The following is an 11306-nucleotide window of genomic DNA, read 5'->3' as shown; positions in this document are numbered from 1 at the left end:
TGTTGTTCCGCGAGGAAAACAGATCGAGGAGGGCGAAGTGAAAGCACAGAGAGACAGTAAAAGTCTCGGGAAATCAGAATGGGAAATAAAAGTGCTAGGCCTAGGTGTAAGAAACTATGAATTAGGGTATTGTTTATTAAAATTTATGTTAAGCTCAATGTAAAGGTTAAGCGACAAAAGAAAGGAAAGTACTTATGCGAACAGCTGCAGGACATCACTCGTGAGATAAGATAACTGCAATTGCCTTCACATACCAGACACCATTTGTGTAAACAGGAGAGATACTGCTCAAGGATGACTACAAGATGTTCTAAGGGACTGGCGAAGATAAGAAAAACAACTCTATCTAAGTGAGGGATCAATTATAAAACAAAGAAGGAAAACTTCTTACTCAGCAAGCACCGAAAGACAGAAAAAAGACCCCTCACAGTAACTGAAGCATGCGCAGAGCAGTTCTCCTACTTTACAGCCACGGATGCAAAATGTATAAAAAAGGACTGTTTAAACTAATCAGTACGGCAGTTGGCGGAGCGCAGACTCCCCTGCCGTCCAGCGCTGTCTTTGCTCTTATTCTACTTGCTACAATTAATAAAATTATAATTGGCTTATGATCCATTGTGGTCTCAACTTATGACAATCTTGGTGCCGTGACTCGGATAAGGAACGGTGAGCTTCAGTCCTCCAGGGAGGCGCCCCGCGGCAATCCGCGGCCCCGTGACTGACAGCCTACCTCAACCTTACCGACGAACCTAAATTCTAGAATAATGAGCAAAGGGGAAACCGGTAAAATCCCATAAAAATTCTGTGCACGGGAGTCCGGACGAAGACGCAGGACGCGTAAGTATATTGCGAAAATTGGTTAGTGGGTTATCCGTTCGGGCGGGATTGGGGATCCTGGATTATAACGAATGAGAGGTTCGATATACTGAACCAAGCGAGTGTGGACCCTTAAGTACTGCGTTTCCCATCTCCCACGAGGGACTGGGCCAGGAACAAGGGGAGCAAGTGAGTGTGTGTTTGTGGATAATCCAGAAGATGGGGGCGAAGGGCAGCAAGCCTTCGACACCCATGGGAAGGGTACCTACTGTACCTAAGGATAGCCCTCTGGCATATATCTTAGACAATTGGAGGTATTTCCCTGGAACACTAGGAAAAGATAAACAGAAAATGATAGAATATTGTACTAAGATATGGGGAGAGAAGAAGATTTCTAAAAATGTCTTTTGGCCAGTCTATGGGTCAGAAGAAGATTGGATAAGACAACAATTAAATCTCTGGGTTAATAATAAAAAGCCCCTTAACCCGGAAGAAAGTCAATATGCGGAAGTGTGGCTAAAAAGACCGGGGGCTAGACTTTACCTCCCGCTCCCACAGCCCCTCCAGAGGTCCCCAGGGTGTCCACTCCCCCACCGGAGTTGGAACGAGAGTCTCCCCCTCCTCCTTTTGGGACCAAACCTTTATACCTGGGATGAAATGCAATCTATCCTTGGTCAATTATTTACTAACGAGGAAAGAGACATGATTAGACAAGCAGGAATGAGATTGTGGGATGCTCAACATGCCCAGGGACCTCAAGCAGATATTAAGTGGCCACTTCAAAGACCTAATTGGGATAACCAGGATCCGGTGCATAGAACTCATATGCAGGACCTGAAAACTATAGTAATTCAGGGAATTAGAAAAGCAGTACCCCGTGGCCAGAATATCAATAAAGCATTTAATGAAATGCAAAAGAAAAATGAGAGCCCTACTGAGTGGTTAGAACGACTGAGGAAAGCCCTTCAGCTGTATCTCGGGGTAAATCCTGACGAAGGGCAAGCACTCCTCAAAACTCAGTTTGTAGCAAAATCATGGGGGGATATCAGAAAGAAGATTGAAAAGTTAGAAGACTGGCAAGTGCGAGGATTGGATGAATTATTGAGGGAAGCCCGGAAAGTCTATGTAAGGCGAGAGGAGGAGAGCAGAAAGCGGCAAGTGAAAATGATGGTAGCAGCGGTCAGAGAGGATCGTAAAAGACAAACTGCTGCTGGAACGAAACAAGGGAATGTAGTAGTAAAGAAGGAACAGAGATGTTGTTTTTACTGTGGAAAAAAGGGACATATAAAGAAGAATTGTAGAGAAAGGATCTGGGATGAGGAAATATTGAAAGCGGAATAGGAAAGTCAGGGGCTCTATATCTTAGGGGACCGGAGTCATCATGACCCCTTGATAAAATTAAAAATAGGTCCCCATAAACTAGAGTTCACCTTTTTAGTAGACACTGGGGCTGAAAAAATCGACTATTAAACAAATACCTGAGGGATGTAAAATTTCCCCTGAAAAAGTACAAGTGATTGGGGCAAAAGGAGAACCATTTAAAGTAAACAAAAATCAAAAATGTATTATTTGAAACTGAAAATAAATTCGGAATGGGTGAACTCTTGCTCGTTCCTGAAGCAGAATTTAATCTGCTAGGATGAGATTTAATTGTTGAATTGCAATCAGAAATTAAAGTAAAGAATCAAGAGCTAACAGTGTCTGCTTATCCTTTGACCGTGGAGGATAAAAAAACAAATCAGCCCTGATGTCTGGTACTCTCCGGACACAATTAGTAGACTGGAAATCCCACCGATTAAAGTCCAAATTTCTGAACCCCACATACCTGTGAGGGTAAAGCAATATCCCATATCCCTAGAAGGACGGAGAGGATTAAAACCAGAAATTGATTGGTTATTAGCACAAGGAATCTTAGAGCCTTGTATGTCACCCTTTAACACCCCCATTCTGCCTGTAAAAAAATCAAATGGGAAATATCGGCTCGTACATGATTTAAGAGGAAAAAGAGAAATATTTAGGACATTATCTGTTTAACAGAAAAAAAAAAAAGATATTGGATCCAGAGCGCATTAAAGGAATTCTGGAATTACCTATGCCTGTCACTAAGAGGCAAATTCGGCAGGCATTAGGACTATTTGGATATTATAGGCAATGGATAGAGAATTATAGCTTTAAAGTTAAATTCTTATATGAACAGCTGTCCAAAGACAAAACGCCCAAGTGGACCCCTCAGGATCAAGAGCAGTTTGCCAGCCTCAAAAGAGAGCTAAGTCAAGCACTGGTTTTAAGCTTACTAGACTTAAAGTGGCCGTTCCATTTATTTGTTAACATACATGAAGGAACGGCATTCGGAGTATTAACTCAGGAATGAGCCGGACAAAAGAAACTGGTGGCATGCCTATCAAAGCTGTTAGACGCTGTGAGCAGGGGTTGGCCGAGCTGCTTACAAATCATTGTTGCTGCTGCCTTATTACTTGAAGAAACAAATCGTATTACCTTTAATGGAGAAGTTGTCTTATATGCTCCACATAACATCAGAGGAGTGTTGCAACAAAAAGCAGAAAAATGGCTTACAGATAGTCGATTATTAAAGTATGAGGGAATACTTATAGAATCCCCTAAACTATCTTTAAAAACTATTGGGGCAGTTAATCCTGCTGAATTTTTGTACCCAGGAGAAGATAATGAACTGTTACACAATTGTTTTCAAACAATTGAACAGCAGACACATATTAGGCCAGACTTAGAAGAAGAAGAACTACAATATGGAGAAGTATTATTTATAGATGGGTCATCACGAATAGTGGAAGGTAAACGATTGTCCAGATATGCCATCGTTAAGTTGGAAAAAGGAGAGTTTAAGATAATAGAATCAGGCCCCCTGAGTGCCAGCTGGTCGGCTCAAGCCTGTGAGCTATATGCATTGTGGAAAGCGTTAGTGTCACTGGAGGGTGAACCCTGGCAGCACTCCACCGGCCCTCCACTAGTCCCCCCCAAGCCTCGGCTGTGGTGGGGTGCTGGGAGAGCATGGAGGAGGTCAGGCCCCGCTTGTGCCCCCACCCTGCTCCTCTTCCCCCTGGAAGAAGTGTTTTTGGAGGGGGCAGCTGGATCATAGCTGTTGGCAGCAGTGGCGGTATCTGGAGCTGTATGGCCGGGTCACAGTGCAGAGCCCCTGGGTGCTGCCCTGAGGATTGTTTTGGCTGCCGTGGGGATGCCCAGGCACAGCCCTGCCTGCCTCCCCTGGCTGCCAGCCTAGGGCTGTGCAGGGTTCCCCCCGAGCTGGTCCTGCTCGCCCTGGCATGAGGATAGGACTTGCTGTTGCTGCTGCCCACTCTCCCCCCCACCCCCCAGCAATGCCGTCCCGGCTGCACTGCAGCGGGGAAGACAGAGCGCTGGGAAATGTAAAAAGGAGGAAAAAGACGGAACTATATATACAGACTCACGCTATGCGTTCGGAGTAGTACACACTTTTGGAAAAATATGGGAGGAAAGAGGATTTGTTAACTCGCAGGGAAAAGAATTGATACACCCGGAATTGATTCAGCGAGTTCTGGGGGCATTAAAAATGCCGAATAAAATAGCAGTTGTACATATAAAGGGACACCAGTGAGGTACAAGTTATCAAGTTAGGGGAAATAATGCCACCGATACAGAAGCAAAACGAGTGGCAGGCAATTATAATACGATTTTGACTATGCACACAGCAGCCTGCGAGACCTGTCAAAAGGTTAATCGAAATAACATGAGACAAAAACCCCTTGGGGGACGTTCCCCAGCACACAGACCCTTCTCACACATACAAGTGGATTTTACTGAACTACCTAAGGGTTGGACATTACAAATATTTATTAGTAATGGTGGATCATTTAACACATTAATGTTTTAATTCGAGATTGTATGATTAATGACTATGTTTCGCAATTAGCAGAACACCGTAACAAGCTTTGGGAGCAGGGACTGATTGTGCAACGACCCCCGTTGGACTTAAAAAAAAAAAATTCATAATGTCAAGCCTGGAGATTGGATATTGATTAAAGTGTGGAAGGAAGAAACTCTAAGACCCAGCTGGGAGGGATCTTATCTTGTTTTGCTTACAACAGAAACGGCTGTCTGGACTGCTGAGCGTGGATGGACTCATGCCAATCGCATTAAAGGCCCAATAACGAGACCCCACTGGAAAGTAATCAGTACTCCAGGTGACACCAAGATAACCCTGAAAAGATAACGTAATGATAGAGACTTTATTTGATTGTTTTGCTGCGTTACCTTTTGGTATAAAGTGTATTGTCATTTATATTTGCAATAATTATTTCTTTGTTTATCTATTATATGGAAGCATACAAAGTGTGCTGAAGGGAATTGCTAAACTCATACAACCACACCATATTGAATATAGAAAATATACTGATGTAAATAATATGTATATATATACACTCTAGATATAAGAATTAGGTGTAATGATTTAAATTGCAATTGGTATCCATTTGCTTGTTTTAGGTGCAAGGTATGCCAGGATAAATGGTGAACGTGGATACCCTCCAATAGGAGTTTGCACACAGTGTTGGGAAACCACTCCAACGAACCAATCCCCTTTGTAGTTGAAATCCTGACTATAAAGAAAAGTGCTAACTGTGTCTTGCTTTGTCCCATTAAAGCCTGTGTAAATAGGTAAAAGGCCCTGAAACAGCTGTCTCCTGAAGAATTCCCTTGCTGCCGAGAAGATGGTACACCCCGTGGCTCGAAGCAACCAAGTCGACGGGCGAGGCAGAGGAGGAACAAACTGTGGAGAAAAGAACCAAAACAATGGGACGCAAAAGCAACCATGGTCAAACTTCCCTAGGACTGGTAAAATTATACTTAAATTGGTAAAATTGACAAATACCGTTTTTCCTGGTATACTGGTGGTTTTGCTATTGATACTAACTCAAGCAAATGGGAACCCCCATGAGCCAGTGCTCTGGAAATTATATAACTTACAGGAAAGTAAGCTTATACAAAATCGAAGCAGTTCGGAAGGAAATTGGAATTTTACTGTATCTTTATTTTCGCTAATACCTTTTGAAGCAATGGGATGTCATCCAACAAACTGTTTAAATTTGGGTTACACCCAAGCGCAATGCAAGGCATGGTACATATGTCCAGCCTCAAACCCTGGAAAAAGTTATTGTAATTACCCGGGACATTATTATTGTGCTTATTGGGGTTGTGAGACAATAGCTTCAGATTGGAAAACAACAGGAGATAGATATATAGACATCACTTGGGGACCTCCTGGATGTAAGAAACCACAACACAGATATGACAAATGGGCTATCCCGACACCAGGAACTAAATGGGTTTGTTCAGACATCAGAATAACACCATGTCTGAACTTCGGAAAAGGTTAGATCAACGTAAAAAGGATCGTGAGGTGGGCAGATCATGGTATGAAAATTGGTTTTAACGTTTCACCCTGGCTAACCACTTTATTGTTTGCCTTAGCAGGACCGCTTATTATGTTGATTCTGGGGCTTATATTTGGACCATGCATATTATGCTATATTTTACATTTTATTAAGGAGCGATTTGACATAGCTAAACTACTCATTCTAACTACGGAGAGCTGAGACAGATTATAAAAGTATACCTACTAATGAAGATGAAGATGACGAAGACTGTTGTGAATGCGATATGCCACGTGAAAACTATGATTGTAATTGTAAGGTATTATCTTGTGAGTGTTATGATACATGTCGGGATTGTGGAAAAACTTTGCCTGCAGTGTCGAAAATGAAAATAGCGTCTAATAAACAATAATAGGATAAAAGAAAAAGGGGGGATTGTAAGAAACTATGAATTAGGGTATTGTTTATTAAAATTTATGTTAAGCTCAATGTAAAGGTTAAGCGACAAAAGAAAGGAAAGTACTTATGCGAACAGCTGCAGGACATCACTCATGTGAGATAAGATAACTGCAATTGCCTTCACATACCAGACACCATTTGTGTAAACAGGAGAGATACTGCTCAAGGATGACTACAAGATGTTCTAAGGGACTGGCGAAGATAAGAAAAACAACTCTATCTAAGTGAGGGATCAATTATAAAACAAAGAAGGAAAACTTCTTACTCAGCAAGCACCGAAAGACAGAAAAAAGACCCCTCACAGTAACTGAAGCATGCGCAGAGCAGTTCTCCTACTTTACAGCCACGGATGCAAAATGTATAAAAAAGGACTGTTTAAACTAATCAGTACGGCAGTTGGCGGAGCGCAGACTCCCCTGTCGTCCAGCGCTGTCTTTGCTCTTATTCTACTTGCTACAATTAATAAAATTATAATTGGCTTATGATCCATTGTGGTCTCAATTTATGACACTAGGGAAAATAAAAGGGATGATGGGAAAAGTCCTAGGAACATTCCTCCAGATAGTCCTTGGGGATGATGTTGGAAGACATGTCAAGGAACAGGGACAAGAAAAAGATGACAAAGGTAAGACCTGTCAGACAGTAAATTTCACACTATGCTTCACGTTGGGTAGGCATAGTGGGAGACTAAAGAAACACCCTGGCAGCTATGGGGAAAGATAAAAAAAATTGTCAATACATGAGGAAACAAGTTTTAAAAATGTTAGTGATTGGCAGCAACTGTGTGGACCTTAGATTTTGTTGTCTCCAAGCATCCAATTATTGGCATTGAGTGAGCTCACCTGAAAAGTTGCATGATATATAAATGATTATGTGTGTCATTTTAATTTTTTTTTGTTGTTGTTGCCTAGAGTATAGTGGGCTTTTTGTGGTGGCTTAATGCATTGTCTTGTTTTCTGTGACATTTTGAAGTAGACAGTAAAGTGGGACTGGTCTTTTTGTTGGTGTCTGCGTCTTTCTCGTCGTCCCTGTCATTTGACAAAATAAATGTAGTGTCCCAGAGAGGATTGTTTAAAATGTCACTTTTAAAATATAAACTAAATGTATCAGTTCAACTTAACATTCCTGAATGAAAAAAAAAAAAGTCTATTGAAAAAGAAAAAGAACTTGTGGGCTCAGGAAGACGGGAATTGATTTTTTTAACAGCATAGTGAAACCAGCTCCAACAAAAGTAGGTGTTAAAACACTCATAGAATGATAACTATGTGATTTGTAAACTGAAATTGTAATATTGTAATATCAAAGCAAAATATTTGTTGGTAAGTTAAATACTTATCAGACTGTAGCAGAAAAGTCTGCAGCAATTGTGTGTACTCTTAACCAAAGGCTCCTGCAGAGCTGGTCTCTGCACACACATACCCTATTTTCACTGTATGTAAGACCAGTGTGTTTATGTGAAATGTTGTGTAACCAGTGAGTGAGTTTTTGTGGAAGCCTTTAACCCCCTGATGTGCTTATATATGTGTGAGGAAGTCAGTGTGTGTTGTTATCCTTTTTTTTGCTTAGGATATAATCTAAAGTTGATGTTAAATGTATGTGAAACTTATTTTGTCTGAAAATAAAGAGAAAATAACTGACAGGAGTGTGGGATGAAATTTTAATTTAGCCTCAGGATGACTTTAGAGCGGGATTATGGTAGTCAAGTGAATGGATGTAGTTTGTCGGATAATGGTTGGAAATTTGATGTGTATGATTGGAATCTGAAGGGAGACAAGAGTGGAGAGGATAGAACCAAGGAAGAGGCACGAAAGTAGCCAGGGGAGGAAGTGTTGGGTGAGGTAAAGGAGAGCCTGGGCAGGCAACGTAGATTCTTTCCTCCCCAGCAGGATGTTTTAAGTCTGAGGAATCATAGAATCATGGAATGTTAGGGGGTTGGAAGGGACCTCCAGAGATCATCTAGTCCAACCCCCCTGCTGAAGCAGGGTAACCTAGATCAGGTCACATAGGAACATGTCCAGGCGGGTCTTGAAGACCTCCAAGGAAGGAGACTCCACAACCCCTCTGGGCAGCCTGTTCCACTGCTCCGTCACCCTCACAGTGAAATAGTTTTTTTCTTATATTTAAGTGGAACATTTTTTTGTTCCAGCTTCATCCCATTACCCCTTGTCCTGTCGCTAGCTACTATAGAAAAAAGGGATGTCCCAACCTCCTTACACCCACCATATAGATATTTATAAATGTTAATAAGACACCAGGGCACCCTCTGTGTTTAGCAGCAGGCCCACATCCCCCCTCGACATCCTTCTGCTGCTGATGTACTTGAAAAATGCCTTATTACTGTCCTTAACTTCCCCGACTAAATTTAATTCTAGAAGGGCTCTAGCCTTCCTAGTTGCACCCTTGCATGCCCTGGCAATGTTCCTATATTCTTCCCAAGAAGCCAGTCCCTGTTTCCACCTCTCATAGATGGCTGCTTTCAGCCTGAGTTGTCCCAGCAGATCCTTGCTCATCCATGGAGGCCTCCTACCTCCTTTTCCTCCTTTCTTGCGCATTGGGACACACTGATCGTGGGCTTGGAGGAAGTGGTGCTTGAAGACTGACCAGCTCTCATGGGCACTTCTGTCTTCTAGAATCATATCCCATGAGATCCATCCAAGTAGATCTTTGAAGAGGCCAATGTCGGCTCGCCTGAAATCCAGGGTCACGGTCCTGCTTTGTGTCCTGTCTCTTCCATACAGGATCTTGAACTCTACCATCTCATGGTTGCTGCAGCCGTGGTTGCCTCCAACCTTCACATCTCCAACCAGACCTTCCTTATTCCTCAGTACCAGGTCCAGTAGCACACCCCTCCTTGTTGATTCCTCATTGAAATTTATACCCTGTGGGGCAAAGTTATCAAATCAACAAATAACAATCTCAGGAGTTAAAGGAGAGAGATTTTCTGTCCCTGTGTTCAAACTGATGTCATTAAGATTAAGAAAGAATATAAGAATGAGTATTGTTTATTCTCAAAGTTAAAAATAATCTATTGGGAAGGGATTTAATTATATAATTGAGGTTGGAGACTGGCACCTTTAATGAACAGATTGTAATCTCCATGAATTTATTAACATAAAAGGGATGAAGAACAAATAAATCTGATAGTCCTCCTGATGTTATTTTACTTCAGTATATTGATGACTTTTTAATTTAGGGGATAGAAAACAATGTGATAAAAGAAGCCACAGACTTTTTTTTTTTTGTTAAACTTTTTAGGAGAGCAAGGAGTATCAAAACCCAAATTGCAATCTGTCAAAAAAAAAAAAAAACAAAACCAAAAGGTATTTGGGACATTTGATTAGTGAAGGGAGACACAGAATTAGTCCAGAGAGAATAAAGGGAATTGTGGAATTGCTCCTCATGCAAAAAAACAAACAAAAAGGAATTAAGAAAATGTTTGTGATTAACTGACTATGGTCCTCTGTGGGTAAACTGCTATGCACAGAAAACAAATGGGTTAGATTCAAAATTGCTAAATGAAGAGCCAAATGTTTTAACTTGCAGGAGAAGAAAAGCTAATCCAGGAATTAAAACAAAGTGTGGATCCTCCTGTGTTAGCACTGTCATCCTTAGATAAACCACTTATTTGTCACAGTAGATAAGGGAGTGTTAGCTCAAGAATGGGGTGGGGGTGTGTCATGGTTTAGGCCCATCAGGGAACAAAGACCACCATTAGCCTCCAGTACCGAAGAGGCTGAGGATTGCTCGAGGGCAGGGAGGGCTTAATTGCCGCTTAAGGTTCAGGACAAAACAGACCAGGCCACTCGGTTTGGGGAAGAAAACAGAAAATAATTTAATGCAACATCAACTAAAACATACCCCCAAAACCCCAAAACATAACCAAAATGAAACAACCCAGAGTAATACATCAATGAAGAGTCCAACCAGCCTTTTTAAGAACACCTTCTTGCCACACCTTCCCTCTTCCCGGGCTCAGAGCCCTGATCCCGGGGTTTTTACCTTGCCCCCCCTGAACGGTTCGGGGGGGCAGGCAGTGGGGGTTTCAGTTAGTCTGTTCCCAATAGCTTCTGCCGTTTGTCCCTCCTCAGGACGGGTGAACTCCACACCAGTCCTCCCTGCAAGTCCGTGGGGTAACTCACACGCATGGCAGCCCTGCACGGGCTGCTCTGACGTGCACTTATTCCAAAGGCTGCAGCTCCTCTTTGCCTCTCGTGTGGGGCTGCTCTGCGGCACACAGGCTCTCCAACACGGCCTGGGCCATGGCCGTCTCCCCACACAGTCCCTCGCCCGTCCGGGCTCACTCACACGGAGCTGCTGGTGGCTCTCAGTCCTGCCACGGATCTCCATATGTTTCAGGGGCACAGCTTGTATTCTCGCCACGGCTTGCAGAAGGGTCTCTGGTCTACTGCTTCTCCTTCCTTCCTCCTTCTCTGGCTGAAGGGTCCGCGTGGTCGCCTCCATCTTGTATCACTCATACACCTCCTGCCTCGCGTTTCAAATTCCCTTTCCCTAAATAGTGATGGCAGAGGCGCCAGATTGGCCCAGCCGGGCCCGAGGTAGGTGTGAACCCAGGAGCCGGGGGGGAGAGTCTGCAAACTCTTTACCAGGTCTTCACTGCAACCCGCACCCCCTGTTACTAAGCCAAAA

The sequence above is a fragment of the Colius striatus genome, chromosome W, assembly GCF_028858725.1.
Source record: "Colius striatus isolate bColStr4 chromosome W, bColStr4.1.hap1, whole genome shotgun sequence".
NCBI lineage: Eukaryota > Metazoa > Chordata > Aves > Coliiformes > Coliidae > Colius > Colius striatus.
Note: the sequence above shows the minus strand (reverse complement) of the source record.